The 15,363-nt window shown below is 45.5% G+C and overlaps 1 long non-coding RNA gene across 1 annotated transcript in view; it reads left to right on the forward strand.

Annotated features, from left to right (window-relative positions):
• LOC131897400 (uncharacterized) overlaps positions 1–15,126 on the forward strand; it is a 46,519-nt gene extending 31,393 nt beyond the window's left edge. The window contains exon 3 of the long non-coding RNA XR_009375670.1: positions 14,726–15,126. This is a non-coding gene — a long non-coding RNA (uncharacterized LOC131897400). The remainder of the gene's footprint in view (positions 1–14,725) is intronic.
• The last annotated feature ends 237 nt before the right edge of the window (positions 15,127–15,363 follow it).

Raw genomic sequence — 15,363 nt, forward strand, 5'->3', positions numbered from 1 at the left:
CAACTTGGAAACATCGTCTTCCTTGGAGGAAACAGCTGGGAATTAAGTAGAATGTCTAAGCCACCCGTCTCCAGATAAGTCTACTGTCTTATTCTCCTTTTCAGATCTTCATAAAGTACCGTCTGGGGCTCAGCTTTCTGCTGCATGCAGAAAAAAATAAAAGTGATTGGGCAGATGGCCACAAGCAGCTCACAGCCTAAAAAAAAAACACAATTACACCTATACAAATGGCCACTAATCCTGCATGCCCAGGGCTGTAGCGATGCTGTGTGCGCAGTGCATTGTGGGTTTCCGGGAGACAGTTGACCGCTCAACATCCCAAGAAGCAGCATCCAGTCTGCTAGCTCTATTTGCCAAGGGAAACCAAGGTTAACCCAAAAAAAATCGATGTGACCATTTTGTACAATACCCCAGGAGACAATGAGATGTCTGAAGATCAAAAACAGGGTAGTCACGGACTTCCGACGTGGAAGATTGGAAGCAAGATAGTCACCCATGCACAGTTCAGCCCAAGGGTAACTTTTTTCAGAAACCATTTTATGACCTCAAGCAGATGTGACCTCTCTTCCTTGGAACTCCAAAACCCTTTCTTTACATGTGTCTCCTGTCACGTACGCAAGCACTCACTTTCTCGGGACCATTCCCTTGTCCACAGGGTTTCTGGCCAGGGTCAGGGTCAGAAAAATGCAATGGAATCTGAGAGTTCTACAACATTTACCACATACATACTCTGAGAAGGGCTAAGGGTTTGAGATGAAAGTGCTCAGAATTAGGCTGGGGAGCTGACTCAGTGGATGAAGTACTTCTTGCCACACGAGCATGGAGACCTAAATTCAGCACCCCAGAGCTCTCGAAAAGATGGGCATATTGATTGATGCTTCTAGTACCAGCACTCTTACATCCATCCCCGGAGATAGATGGGAAGTGGAGACAAGAGGGTTCCTGGGAAGGTTGTGGACCAGCTAGTCTTATACAGCAGCAAATGAGAGACCCTGTCTCCAAGAAGATGGAAGACAAGGACTGACACCAGATGTGGTCCTCTGATATCCACGCATTTGCCACGGTATGTACATATGCTCTTCTCTGTCTTTCACATGCACACACAAACACACACTCTCTAATAGCTAATTAAATCATTTAGAGTCTAGGAGAGCAAACATGCTCACAAATACATGAATCTGTTTTTGTCCGAGGCATTCGTGCTATATCAGTGGTATATCTGTGGCATAGCATGTCATTGATTAAACAACACTGGGCCACCAGTGTGCTCAGACAGGCTTCTACCGAGCAGGAGGTAATTTACTTGGTTTTTAAAGGGTTGGCTAAAATTCAGAGATACCTTAGTTTGCTTCTCCTGGTATGAAAATATTATCTACTTAAGATGTATCCACATCATGCCAGATGGTAGGAATATCGGGTATGAGTAACACTGCAGACCCAGGGAGTCTGAGAGCCTGGGCAACTCCTGTAGGAATGGAGGTTCAGCAGGAATCAGCTCCCTCATTGTCCGCAAACACCACAGTTCACTCAGACCCTCGTCCCCCACAGACTGGGCAAGCACCATCCCTAAGCCTACCTACCTCCCGCGACATTCCCATTTCCTCCCCACTTTATCTCATCCTTAGGGACTCCAGAGACTCTGTGAAATGAAAAATCAACGATCCCGGAAAGCTCTGTTGAAAAGCCCAGACCGAGCCAAGAAAAGAGGACAGTGCATGGGCTCCCAGGTCCAGGAGACCTGGCGCTCATGCCTTGACTTCTGTGAAGAGGTCCTGAAAATCATCACAAAGACAGTCCACTTGGATGCTCTCTAGCACCCTGGGGTAGATTCTCTTTGCTTCCTGACTGCTCCTGTGATGTAACCAGTTGTAGTAAGTACCTCTTGCCCTGATTTCCTCTCAGTGATGAAATGCATCCTTCTCAGAGCCTAACATAAAAAGCCCACCCTCTCTTTGGTTGCTGCTTCTCACTGGGTACTCCGACACAACTACAAGGAACTAATACACACCTGCATACCAGCTTTCCTTCACCTGCCTTTCACATCAGTCCCATTTTAGAGATGGGCAACCTGAGGGCCGAAAGAGTCCTACTCGGGACCTCAGAGCAGGGGCCTGAGCTGAAGACCCTACCAACAGCAGCTGGCCTCGCCTCCCACTCTTATTTCAATCTCCTTGTCCAGCAAGAGTGACAGCTCTCTCTAGTCTGGGCACCTTGCTGCTCTAGGGTCTAGATCAGTGGTTCTCAGCCTTCCTAATACCGAAACTCTTTAACACAGTTCCTCATGTCTGGTGACCCCAAACCATGAAATTATTTTTGTTGGTACTTCATTACTGTAATCTTGCTACTGTTATGAATCATAAATATCTGATATGTAGGATACTGATATGTGACCCCTGTGGAAGGGTTGTTTGACCAGTAAGGGGGTCGCGACCCATAGGTTGCAAACTAATGGTCAAGAGTGATTCAACTGATCACTGCCTGCCTTTCCCACTGGGCCGGGTGGGTGCAGACCTGACCCATCTCTCTCTTCAGGATCTGTATTACTCCAGAACCACCCCCCCAACAAGGCAGTGTGGGGCTCTGTGGAAGTTCCCACAGCTGGTGTGTGAGAGTTAAAGAACACGGGCTCATATGTTCAGCGGTTGTGTGCCTACCTGCGTGCTCACATTTAGATGCACAGTCAAGCCCTGGGTGCATCTCGTTGTGACAGGTATGTGTCTATATATGCATGCCACCCTTGTTTATGTGTGTGGGAGGTGGGTATGCTGGTGCCTATCCCTGAGATATGTGCGTAGTTACTTTATAGGGCATAGGGAGTGTGTGAACATGTGTCTGTTGCTATAGTGTGAGTGCAGAGATAGCACTGTAGGTGGGAATTGTGCATGTCTGAGAAATAAGAACTCTGCGCTACCTGCTCGTATGTCTCAGAGTTATGTGTCTGTGGTTATCTGTTTCTGCATGGATCTGCATGGTGGGCATGCGCAAGCGTGTGCGTGAATGTGTCCATGGCTGACCCAGCTTTCCCATGAGCACAGAACGCGCACTACTGAGACAGAAGCCTTGGGAGGAAAACATGTCAAATAAGTGCTCCTCAAAGACCCAGTGAGAAGTGCAATGGTTACTCACCAAGCCTCACTCCCCAAGACCATGGATGGCTGAGGACGCCCATAGGGATGGAGTCCTGCTGTTGTTCTTAAAGGTGCAAGGCAGTAGGATAGCCTATCTGAGAAGGCTAATACAGTTCAGGACTGCAAATGGGGAGAGGATCAGGAGGTAGGGTGAGGAGGCTAAGGGTAACGGTACGGGGTGGCGAAGCTTGTGCCTGTATGGTGTACACACACATGCGTGCATGAGCCTGTATGTTGGATACATGTGTGGATATATGAAACTGTGTGCGGATTGAGCCTGTGTATTCTGGATATGCATGTGTGTTGCACGTTGGTACACACAGAACTTGTACGTTTGCTTTCTCACAGGGTCGATGCACTTTCTTTTCCTCATTCCACTGGCTCACCAGGCAGAATCAACCCTCACCTTCCGGCGGCATGGGGGATGCCCTGCCTGCACCTTCTTCTCCCATTGCCCTCTGCCCAGAAGATGATAGATGACTTTCTGTGATTCTGCAAGCTTCTAAGGCCTCCTGGGACCACTGTCAGAAGGTACAGGCTGGGGGACATCAGCAACCACTATGCAGATCGGCAGGCGGCCAGCCTTTGTTCGAGTCCTTAGCATGCTTTCATCTGTAGGTTAGCCTTGAACAAAATCCTGTTCAAATGCTACAGACCTGAGGACAAACCCCACCTTTTCAGATTGCAGTCTAAACTCCACAGCTGCCCAGGGAGGGGAAAAGCAGAATTCCTGTGCGCTTCAGAGCACCTTTCTCAATAATCCCTTGAGCCTCCCTACAGGGCTCCCATCCCCTAATGGATGCTTTGATGACAGCAGATAAAGGCCAAAGGTACTTTTATTCTTTCAGAAATTGCTCCAAATAAACAACCTTGATGATTAAAGCAATAGAAATCCCCGGAAGATTGATGGCTTGGAAAATGTTGCTGAGTGAATGAATAACTTCCCCCTTTATTTCCAAGAGCTAATATTTGTCCACATTTGCTGCCTTTTAGAGAGAAGTGCAATCTTTTTTTGTGCCGAGTGTTGGTCAGAGACAAATAGTCACCATCCAGTTATTACTTGAACTTTAAACCCGGCTCCATTTATGAGCGACAGGCTGCTTGTTGGGCTCCACCCAAGTATCAACCTCAACCGGGCGGCAGGGAAACGCCACACCTGCGGATGAACTCTGGGGTGGGGCCAGACACTGAAATGCCTTTTGAAGCCTTAACAAGCTCCATCTCCTTCTCTGCCCTCCTGTCCTCAGGAACATGTTCTGAAACATGCTTCCTAGCCCATACTCAGGCTCTGTTTTAAAAGCCTGACCGACCCTATTTGTCCTGGCTGACCCAGGAATCTTGGTTACACAACCCTATGAGTAAGACCCCATGGATGGCACAGTGGGAGAATGAACCGGGGGGCTGTCCCTGGACAGCAGAGAATAGGACAGGCTGAAGGTCAGTAGTCAAGGCCTTGGAAAGAACCTGGCTTTGCAGAGCAGTTCAGGATGTTATGACCCTATTGCTCAAAGACCATGGTAACTGAAGATGACTCCCCATCATGCACAGGTGTACTCATGTTCAACACAAGTCTACCCCTGCCCGCCACACCTCAGTCTCCACTCACTGAAGATCACAACTCTCATATCTCAGGATTTCCTTCCATCCAGGAGTAGCAGTACTGACTCAGCTACATCCGACATGACATCACACAGGAATCAGCCATTATACAGAGCTGCTTTAGCTAGAAACAGCCATGCCTCCTCTGACCACGCCTCCCAAGTTTTCTTCCTTCATTCTATCACTTCACAGACTACTTATGTGGCTCGCTTGAAGCCCTGTTTCTCAGCCCTTTTATTCCCCTTGACCACCAGGTGCTCCTTCCTGTCTTCAGTTACTCTTTCTTTATACTTATCTAGATACACGAAGACCCAGCATCCAGCCAACCATCTTCTCTGCACCCACAATGGGAACATGGCACATTAGTGTGGTTTAAGGGGACCCTGTACACGTGCTGTTTTCTATACTAATGATCCCTTTCCCCTCATCCAGATGTGTTTTTTCCCATTATATTATGAGCTGTGTATGGGTGCTGGGAATTGAACTCGGGATCCCTGGAATAACAGCCAATGCTCTTAAGCCCTGAGCCATCTCTTCAGCTTCCCCAACCAGATGGATAATACTTTTCCCCATACTTCCTGTACAACCACATGCCAACCGTGTACATCCTCTCCCTCTCTTAGAGTTCCCACCTTACAAGCTTGTCTTGACTCTGAGCAGATGTCAATCATGATGTCATCACAAATCAGAACTACAAGCAAGAAAATCTACCTAGGACATCTTGCCAAACCACCTGCAAGCTCTTCTCCATCTCTGTGTCTTTGTATCCTCCTGGAAACCGAGCAGAAGAAACGAGAATTCTCCTGTCCCAAACCCCATCATTCAGCCTTCCGGCTTTTGTCACAGTCAACTTCTTCACACAATTCTGCTGGGTTCAAAACCCCTGACCTTAAGTGAATCCAATACACAAGTCTCAAAAGTACAAACGTTTGATGCATATGCAAAAAAAAAAAAAAAAAAAGCGTTTGACATCCTTAGCCATCAGGAAAATGAAAAACTGCACCAAGATTCTATCTCACCCCAACCAGAATGGCTGTCACCAAAAAAACAAATGTCACCCATCTATAATCCCAGCACTTAGAATCTGAGGCAGGAGGATTGCTGGGAGATGAAGCCTGGGCTGCATAGCAAGGCCTTGTTGCAAAGGCCTCAAAGAAGCAAAGCAAGAACAGCAAAGTGGCAGTCCACACCTTACGGGTGTGGATGCTGCTGGTGAGAACGTTAATCAGGATGGTCACTATAGAAATTAGAGTGGAAATTTTCCAAATAACTAAGCTTACTGCAACTACATCTAGGATATTACTGAGCTTCACTAAGCCTGAGTATTTCCCCAAACGACTCTAAGTCAACACACCACAGACATGCCTACACATCCATGTTGATTGCAGCACTATTCATAGTAGATTCCCATCAACCGATAAAGAAATGGAAGATGCACACACACATTAATGTATGTATATACATACATATGTGTATCTCTACACACACACACACACACACACGCCTATCTAGAGTGAGAGTTTCATTCAGCCATAAAGAAGAATTATGTTATCTGCAGGAAAAATGCATGGAATTGAAGATCATGTTAGCATGATATATCAATGTACATACATGTATACATAAACACACAGACACACATATATACATATATATGACATAGAAGGGGGAGTATTCAGGGGGATGAGGACTAATAGAAAGTGAATGGTAGAACAAGAGAGGGTAATAGGGGTAAATATGAGCAAAGTACATAGCACACGTGTGTGAAGATGTCACAATAAAATCCATTTTATTCTGTCCACTCATTGGCAAACAAAGACCTTCCCGCACACATCCTCTCTGCCCTCTCTTTCTATATGACCACGCCCTTCTTTTCTTTCTGGGTGGTGCCCCCTTGGGATGCCCCCTTTCTTGCTGTGTTAAGATGCTCTTTTGTGCCACCCTCTCTGTAAGCATCACTCACTCTGCTCGGGCTCACTGGACATGTCAGTGCTAAGGAGCCAGCCCATGTATTTGCAGATCTTCTCTAGACCAGACAGGAGCAGAGCATCCCTATCCACTTGGCATCCCTGCATGGTCCCCTCAGGCCCCCCATCTGCTCTTTCCCATGTACACTCCTTCTGTTCTCCAAAGTCCTTGAGGGTGAAGACACGGCTTCCTCTTCAGCAGCTCAGCACCCGTCTTGGTGCCGGGGGCTTACAGAGCTCCCAGTGCCACATGCATGAGCGACTAACTCTTTCAAGCAAGTGCTGTCTTTCTATTATAGACACCCAAGGTCCAGAAAAGTAAATAAAGCAAGCAGTCACACTATTAAAGAGAAAAGCCCACACATAAGCCTGGGTCTTCTTGAGTTTGAGATTTAAACACATTTCTGTCCTACATCAAACTCGCGGATGGGATATTTTCACATGCCAATATGAAATTTCCATACATATTTATGGAAAAGTTAGGAACTAAACATGTAAGAAACAAGCGCTGTGAATCAAACTTGGAAACAAATTTTTCACTGTTGTCTCTCAGGCTCTAAAATTTCCATTTCTTCCCTCTGCCACCATTCCTGCTCGATAGGGTCCAAGACCCTCCAGATCATCATGATGGGTTTTTGAATCACCACTGCCTGGGGCTGGCTCAGACCTCCTCAGCGACTCTCTCCTTTATGCCTTCCCTTCTTTCCAACCGGCGCTATGCCATCTGGTAGTTGTACCCAAGACCTCACATTGCCAAGTGTGCTCCATCTCTGACAGAAGGCAGTAGAGCCCAGAGCTGCTACATTCTCATATACATACACAGACATGCAGACGCCTGTGCATGCCCAGCCCACATACATGAACATAAGTACACAGACACCATGCTCTCTGGGTGGAGTCAAGGTTCCTGTGCTTTAGGGACAGCGTAAGAGCATAGGATAGGGTGAGGCAGGGAGGGGCTCAGTTGGTAAAAATACTTGCTGTATGGGAATGAGGACCTGAGCTTGGACCCTTGGGATGTACATAAAGATCCTAGTATGGCGACACATGTTTATAACCCAGAGATTCAGGGACGGGAGCAAGTGGAGGTCATCGGCCAGTCAGCCAAGCTGAATCAGTGATCACCTAGTTCCATTTAAACATCCTGCCTCAAAATATTAGGAGGCAAGTAATTGAGGAAGGCGGCTGGCTTACATATGCCTGTACATACATGTAGCATTCATACTATCATGTCCAAGTGCATATGCACGCGTGTGTGCGTGCACATACACACACACACACACACTCCACTAGGTGAAGCTTTCAAGAGACCAGCAGTTTGGCATCATCTTCCATATTCCTGGTCCTATGGGAAAAGACATAGCTCTAGGGCATGTCTCGGTGGCAGAAGGAGATGAAATTTATTGACATTTCATGGCAGCTGCAGGCATGAGCGCGCTCAAGTTCTCCCAGCAGAAAAAGATGAAGAAGGGAAAAATCCAAAGACAGAATCCTGGATCTCAGCAGAAGGAATAAGGAAGCCCAGGGCATGGGTTAAGGCAGAGTCAGGAAATGAGGAAGCCTTCTGTAGCAGACAACCTTCAACAGTTACCCCAAAAGATAAGAACGGTTGTCAATGTCACGTATAATAGAAGGGCGTACAGTGGCAGCAGTTGTCATAATGAGATGGGAATGAGGAAGGAGAGGAGAAGTGTTTGCTTGACTGCTCACTCCTTCTGAGGCCCCATACTAAGAAGCTTCCATACTTGTAAGCAGCTCTGTCTCTATCCTCTAGACTTGGACCAAAGAATGTCAGTGGAGACCTTAACTGACATTCAGTAAGGGAAAGTGACTCTGGGATACACTGGAGAAGTACTACAGTCAGGAAGTAAATGTCCTCCCCAAAGCCTCACATATTAGAGACTTGGTCCCCAGATGATTCAATCATTGAGAGAGTGCTTGAATCCTAAGGGCTCTGATTTTATCTGTGAATAAACCCACTGACAGATCACAATCTGCCGGCATTGTTGAGAAATCATTAAAACCTTTGCAGACAGACTCCAGTGGAGGAAGTAGGTCACCCAGGATGCTCTTGGTGGGTGGTACATCTTGTCTCGGTTCCCTTCCTCAGTCTCTCTGTTTCCTGGTGGCCACTGGGGTGAGCAGCTTTTCCCCACTGAACACTCTCCACCATGATGCACAGGCCCCAAAGCGATGGAGCCGGCAGACGATGGATGGATACCTCCGAAACCGTGAGCCTGAGTGAATTTCCCTCCCTCTGGGTTGCTTTTCCTGGGTGTTCTAGCACAACAGCAAAAACGACTGACTAGTGAGTGGGAGGTAAGTAGGGCTGAAATCCCACCAATCCCTGAGCTCACCCCAAGCTCACGCATTGAAATCTCACCAATCCCCACCCCAGGAAATCTCCCCTCTAGAAAGCTCTGCCCCCAAGGAATCCTCCACAAGCCTGCCTCCCACTCAATTCTCTCCTGCTTCTCACCTGACAGCCGCCCTCCTGGGTTTTTCCCAATAAATCTCTTCTATGAGGTTCGTTGTGCGGTGTTGGCTTTGTGGTATTCCTCAGCCCCCGAATGCCAGGATAACTTTCCCTTCAGAGCTGAAACACTTGCCCCGGGGACACCTTTCCCCCCAGAGTTGTAGCACTTAGAATAAGAGTGAAGAAAGCTGGGCCATGGTGGCGCATGCCTTTAATCCCAGCACTCAGGTAAGAGTTCAAGGCCAGCCTGGTCTACAGAGAGAGTTCTAGGATAGCTAAGGCTACACAAAGAGACCCTGTCCCAAAAAAGAAGAGTGAAGAAAGAATATTATTTCAAGAAGTCTGAATGGGAAGGAAAGAAGGGGTGTTCCAGAGAGATTAGAAGAACCCAGAGTGTCACCAAGGGTTGTGTTTCTATGAGAAAGAGGCTTAAACTAAGCTGGACCGGGTTCTAATTTTGCCACTGTAGCTGCCCGTGTGTTGGAGGCAGAAACAGCCTGGAATTCAGCCCTAGGATTGGATTTGGGAAAGGCCTTAGGTGGGAGGGTTCTGACATACTGTGAAGAGGAGACGAGATGGCTTTAGATTAAACGAAGGCCTGGAGTCTGGCATGTAACTTAGTACTCAGTGACCACAAAACAATGGTTTACACACAGGAAAAAAAAATGAGGAAGTTAGAGGAACTATTTCCTTTCTGATTATTTGAGTCCATGTGGCCATTTCAGAGAAATCTAAATTGGACATTTCTCAAAATGCTGACCACATCCAGCTAGGGAGTTCCTAGAAAGTCAAATTTTGAGCGACTGTCTACCAGGGCCAGAATGGTTGTGGAGAGTCGCAAGTGAGCCCTACACAAAATCCAGTCGAGCACCACCAACCCCGTGCATAGACACACTGCCTCTGTCCCGCATATGCCAAAGCATTATCTGAGTGCCTACTACCACATTAGTTGTGAATCTGTGACAAGAGACACCAAGGACATTTGTTGTGTGACAAAATCTGTCCTGGGGAGACACAACACACACGTAAGGCAATATGGACAGACAATGTCTGAATTCCGGGTACCTGGGGCTTCAGAGATGACAGTTAATACTCCTGATAAAGGACTGGAGTGGACCGCGTGTTTGCCTTCACTCCTTATTGCCTTGGATGCACTCTTTTGTCAATATGCCCACATTGGCCCATCTTTGCCATTGGATGCTTTTGTGGGTAGATGCTGTGTTCTTCACATTTCTCTCCTGGGTGGCGTTCATTCTATCTGTACAGCGCTTAAAGGGTGCAGTGTATTTCTATCCACACTATTCTCATATGCTATGAGTCTGTGATGTGTAACAGATTATAACTTCCCTTTTTATTCATTGTTAACTAAAGGCCAACATGATTAGACAGTATGCGTGCCATAAAAAAAAAAAAAAACCAGAGAGGTAACCAGTGACACCAGGATTTCCTATCTTCAAGTCTAAAATTCTCAGCCGCATCTGTAGGTACTAGTCTTTGCAAGGCTTCCACGTCCACCTCCTCCAGGCACATGGCATCTGATACCCCTCCTGTGAGGTCCTGGATAGACCACAGGAACAGTTGAGGGAAGAAAAGTGAGACAGAACCCCCCAGGGAGAACAGCATCCATGTTCCAAAGTGCTTTGTCACCCCAGCAGTCTGCTGAAGGGTGTTGGACTATGTAAATGGTTGCGAACTTCATGACTCCAGTTCCAAACCAATTTTTGGAAACTTTAGAAAATACATTTGAAAAGCTATTTAAATGGAAACTTTTTTTTTCTGTCAAGTTCCACCATAGCACACATTTTTACAGCCCTTATAATTCCTTGAAAAACCTCAATGTATAATAGAAGTGCTGACAGGTGCTGGGCCATAGCAGCGGGCCTAACAGCTCAGCTGTATTTATTTTTCATTACACTTGACTCTAATTGGTGCCAGTTTAACTGCGCTGCATACCAACCCAGAACCTTTTAACTCAAATATCAGCCCCGGGAAATTGGCCTTTTTCCCTCTGTCCCGGCTTTTGATATCAGAAACTTCCCATATTTCTTTCTCATCAAACTATCTTTATGCTTGTTGAGAGGCAGATGGGCTTCTTTTAGAAGCATAAGATTAAAAAGAAAGCAGACCCACCCCCTTAATCCAGGCTCCTCTGACAATAACCTTTGGAGAGCCACTGGACCTCTGTGAACCTCAGTTTCTTCTCCCGCAGGAGTTAGAAACCATAATTCCTGCTGGGCTGGTCCCTTGCAGGAGTTAACATAAGACAGGGAAGTACTGGGCATTGTATTGTAAGACTCAGGAAGTAAATGAAACACACAAGGCCCAGGAAGTAAATGAAACAAAGGCTCAGGAAGAGCTTGAAAATTTCAAGATGCATGCCATCCTCTCCAAGGTTATTTAAGCAGTTAGCAGTTGCTAGGGAAAGGAGAGGCTCTGATTGGCTGAGCTATCTGAAGACCTGGAGGGAAGTCCAGGGATGCAGCTTTTGTGAGTCCTCATCACTCACAAAGGAGCCTGGAACACAATGGTGGTTTGATACTCAGTATTGTTTTTTTTATATATCATATATTTTTAGTATTAGTAAATTAGGTAATACCATCCTAATATTAAATAGTGTCTGTAGCATTCTCTACCACGGTGATGAGTATAAAACCATCAGTGACCCCATACAGAAACCCATTGGCAATCCCACGGGAAGCAAGCCTTGTGCTTTTAAAAGCACAACACAGCTCAGAGCTACCAAGTCACTGAGGCCATTCCAGCTACTCAGAGATGTGACTCGGCGTGGGAATTCTTCAAATGACTCTCAAGTGGCCTCCTTAGAGATGCTGACAGGTCCAATCAGAGTCTCTTCTCCTAAGATGAAAGACAAGGCAGAGGTGTCTGAGAAATGAAAAAGGTGTTCTGGGTAATCACAGGGAATGTCCCTGGGAAGGGAAGAACACGCAGCCCGGGTTTGCTGAGGTATGTGTCCCCAGAGGAGGCAGAGGTCACAAGAAGAGTGTGTGCTTGTCTGGATAAAGCCATTTTGGATCTCATGTTGGAAACTGCTTAGCTGCAGCAAAGGTCCCCTTCTCCCAGGGACCCCAAAGTACATCTACCCCATAACCTTGCCAAGATTAATGTCTTGATGAATCTTCTCATGGATTAACTGCTTTATACAAGAGAATTTGCACATGTGACCTTGACTGAGCCCATCCAACCTTCAAAGTCAATATTATTATTTTTATTTTACTGCTGAAGGTAAGAGACTCCAAGAAGAGGTATGGTTGATGGGTTATTGGGACAAAGTCTTTTCATAATCCTATCTATGAAGAACTCAAAACAATTAGAAAATTCATTTTAAAACATTATAACCAAACTAGAAAATTTTAAATTAAAATATAGAACCACACAGAATTCCAATAACGTATCTAACTACTTATTTTTTATATATATATTTTTTGCATCCTTCATCCTAAATGATTCTTCAGGCAAAGATGATTTCAGCAAAGCTGGGGATGGTGGGAAATGCCAGCCATTCTAGTGCTTGGGTAGACTGAGGCAGGAAGATTTCATATTTGAAGCCAGCATGGGCTAAATAGCAAGTTTGAGGACGTCCTAGCTATATAGCAAGATCCTGTCTCTTTTTTTTCTTTTTACTTAAGTCCTAGTATATGGAAAATTATTTCCCTGTGGAACCCAGCAGTTTTAGAACATAAGTATTCTATCAATCATGCTGTAGCTGAGATGACATACAGAGCTTTCTGGTCTCCTAGCGAGGCAGAACCTGATGTGAAGACCATGTAGGGTGCAGGTGAACAGAGAGTGTTCAAAACCAGGGCAGGTTACTATAGGCTTCGCCATGGTCTGGGGTGTTGTAAAGCTATTTCCTCCCTCCTAGAGAGAGAAGGGATGCCTGCGAGACTCAGGAAGTACAAGAAACACACACGACAGTAATTGCTAGATAGAGGAGAGCCTCTGACCTACTGAGCTATCCGCAATCGCTCCAGAGGGTCCAGGGATGAAGCTTTTGTGGGTCATCACTCATGCTGGTAGTCTCTTCAGGGAGGCATCTGGCTGGAAGTCACCCACTTTCATATAGGTAACCTCTCACCCATGTTCCTATAAGCAACCCAGTAGAATCACTAGTTCGCTAAGCTAGACTTGGAAGAAGCTGTTTCTTTGATCTGTTATTGGTTCTCTGTCTGGGGTGCATAGATGCCTCCAGATATTCCCATGAAAATGCATATGACAGAGATCCTTCAGAGTCTATCATCCTCCAACTGAGGTACTGGTTGGTCTGAGAGTATCTAAGGTTTGATACAGAAACAAAGACTTGGGAAACATTCCCCCGAAAAGCCCAACGTGGTGAGTGACCTGTTGCTCTTACTATGTTTTTCGCATCTGTCTGTTTATTGGTGAGTTGAGTATTCATTATGAGAATCCTGAAGTTGTGAAATTTTATTATTTAGCGATCCAACCACTCATAGAAACAGCAGGCAAAGGATGGTCACTATCCTAATGGTTCCTTCCAGCCTGTTGATACAGCAGTGTGCGCTGATTTTACTTAGCTGGTGCTACAGTACACTCACAGTTTAAAAGCCTTATTCTTCCCATCAGCATGAGAATTATCAAATGTCATTAAATTGTTTTAAAATCTTTAAAGAGCGGCACAGAATTCCACACTACAAAAATGCTGTAATTTAGTTAGCCTTTCCTTAAGCTTGAGAGTTAGGTAGTTTCAAACATTTTGTTATTAAAATTAATTCTGGCTTTCAGTCAGGCTAGATCTGAGAGGTCCCAAATAAACCATTTTTTCACCTTGGTTTTGCACTCCACATGCAGATTACAGTACAGCATGGTGAAAACCGTGTCAAAAGACAACCATGCCTTAAAATACTACCACCAACTTTATGAGCCCTTCGTCACAGAAATACCTCCCTCATCTTATTGACCCAGAATCGGAAGTATACAAAAGTGGCCAAAAATTAGACATGTGTAAGGTTGACATGGACAACTGAACAAATATGTCTGCCATGTATGGTCAGGCATGTGGTACACTGTGTACCTGAGGCTGGCATTTGATCGGTTCTTTACCCCATTACTACTTGAACCCTAAGAAGAAAGTTCCTTAAGTGAAATACAGAATCTACCACTTGCACGGAAGGTCAGTTTCAGCTTGGGGCCTCCTGGCCCTGTGAATGAAATGCATGGAGTCTTCAAAAGTAGGTCCTTCCCTTCCACCTCTGGGGGGCAACCAAGTGCAGTAACAACAGCCTGTAGTGTTGGGGGAGTCTCGTGGAGAACCCTGACCAAAGACTCCAAAGAAGGCTTCTCATTCCTGGTGGTGGTGGGGTTGTTAGAGCTTTGGATTTTGGAGGGGGCATTGCTGTCCCATATGAGAGAATTTCATTTAAAACACCACCACCACCAGAGAGAGAGAGAGAGAGAGAGAGAGAGAGAGAGAGAGAGAGAGAGAGAGAGAGAGAGAGATTGATTGTAGGTATATAACCTTCATCTGTGAAAAAAGCTTCCACAGCATTATACCCAATGATTACATTTCATTATTTTTTCAGTAAAATCAGAAATGAAACAGAGATGCTGGCTGTTACCCTCTGCCATTGATCAGAGTACAAAGAGACAAACTTGGAGAAAAGAAGACAAATGCCCTTCAATATTCAGATCATATGACAGTACGCATATAAAAGCATCAAAAAAGAAATAGTTAAGAAAGGAATTTCCAAGCTTCATTGACTAGAAAACAAATACACAAAATAAACAGCCATGAAATTTGAGGGGAAAGAAAAGCTTCCCATTTTGTAATGGCTACAAAGATTACAGGACATAAATGCAGAGTAAACAAAATTTGAAAGACCTGTATAAAGACCAGAAGAAAAGTGAAAATATCTTCGCCATGTATAAAAGACAATAATCTCAATTGTCCCCTAATTTACTCTGTAAATTCAGTATAACAACAGCCAAATTTTGCAGGAATTTTTTGTGGAACTTGGCAAACTCATATGCTCAGAAAATATCCAACAATGAGGAAGACATGCAGTTTTCAAACTGTTCAGTGAGGCATTTAGCATAATTCAGTGAATTCAGAGGAGTGCCAGGGGACATTTGAAATTTTCAAGGGAGAAGCCAGGGAGATGGCTCAGCAGAGAGAGTCCTTTCAGTGGAAGCCAGGGGACCAGAGTTCAGATCCCAGGAC

Source organism: Peromyscus eremicus, chromosome 22 (genome assembly GCF_949786415.1).
Source record: "Peromyscus eremicus chromosome 22, PerEre_H2_v1, whole genome shotgun sequence".
Taxonomy (NCBI): Eukaryota; Metazoa; Chordata; class Mammalia; order Rodentia; family Cricetidae; genus Peromyscus; species Peromyscus eremicus.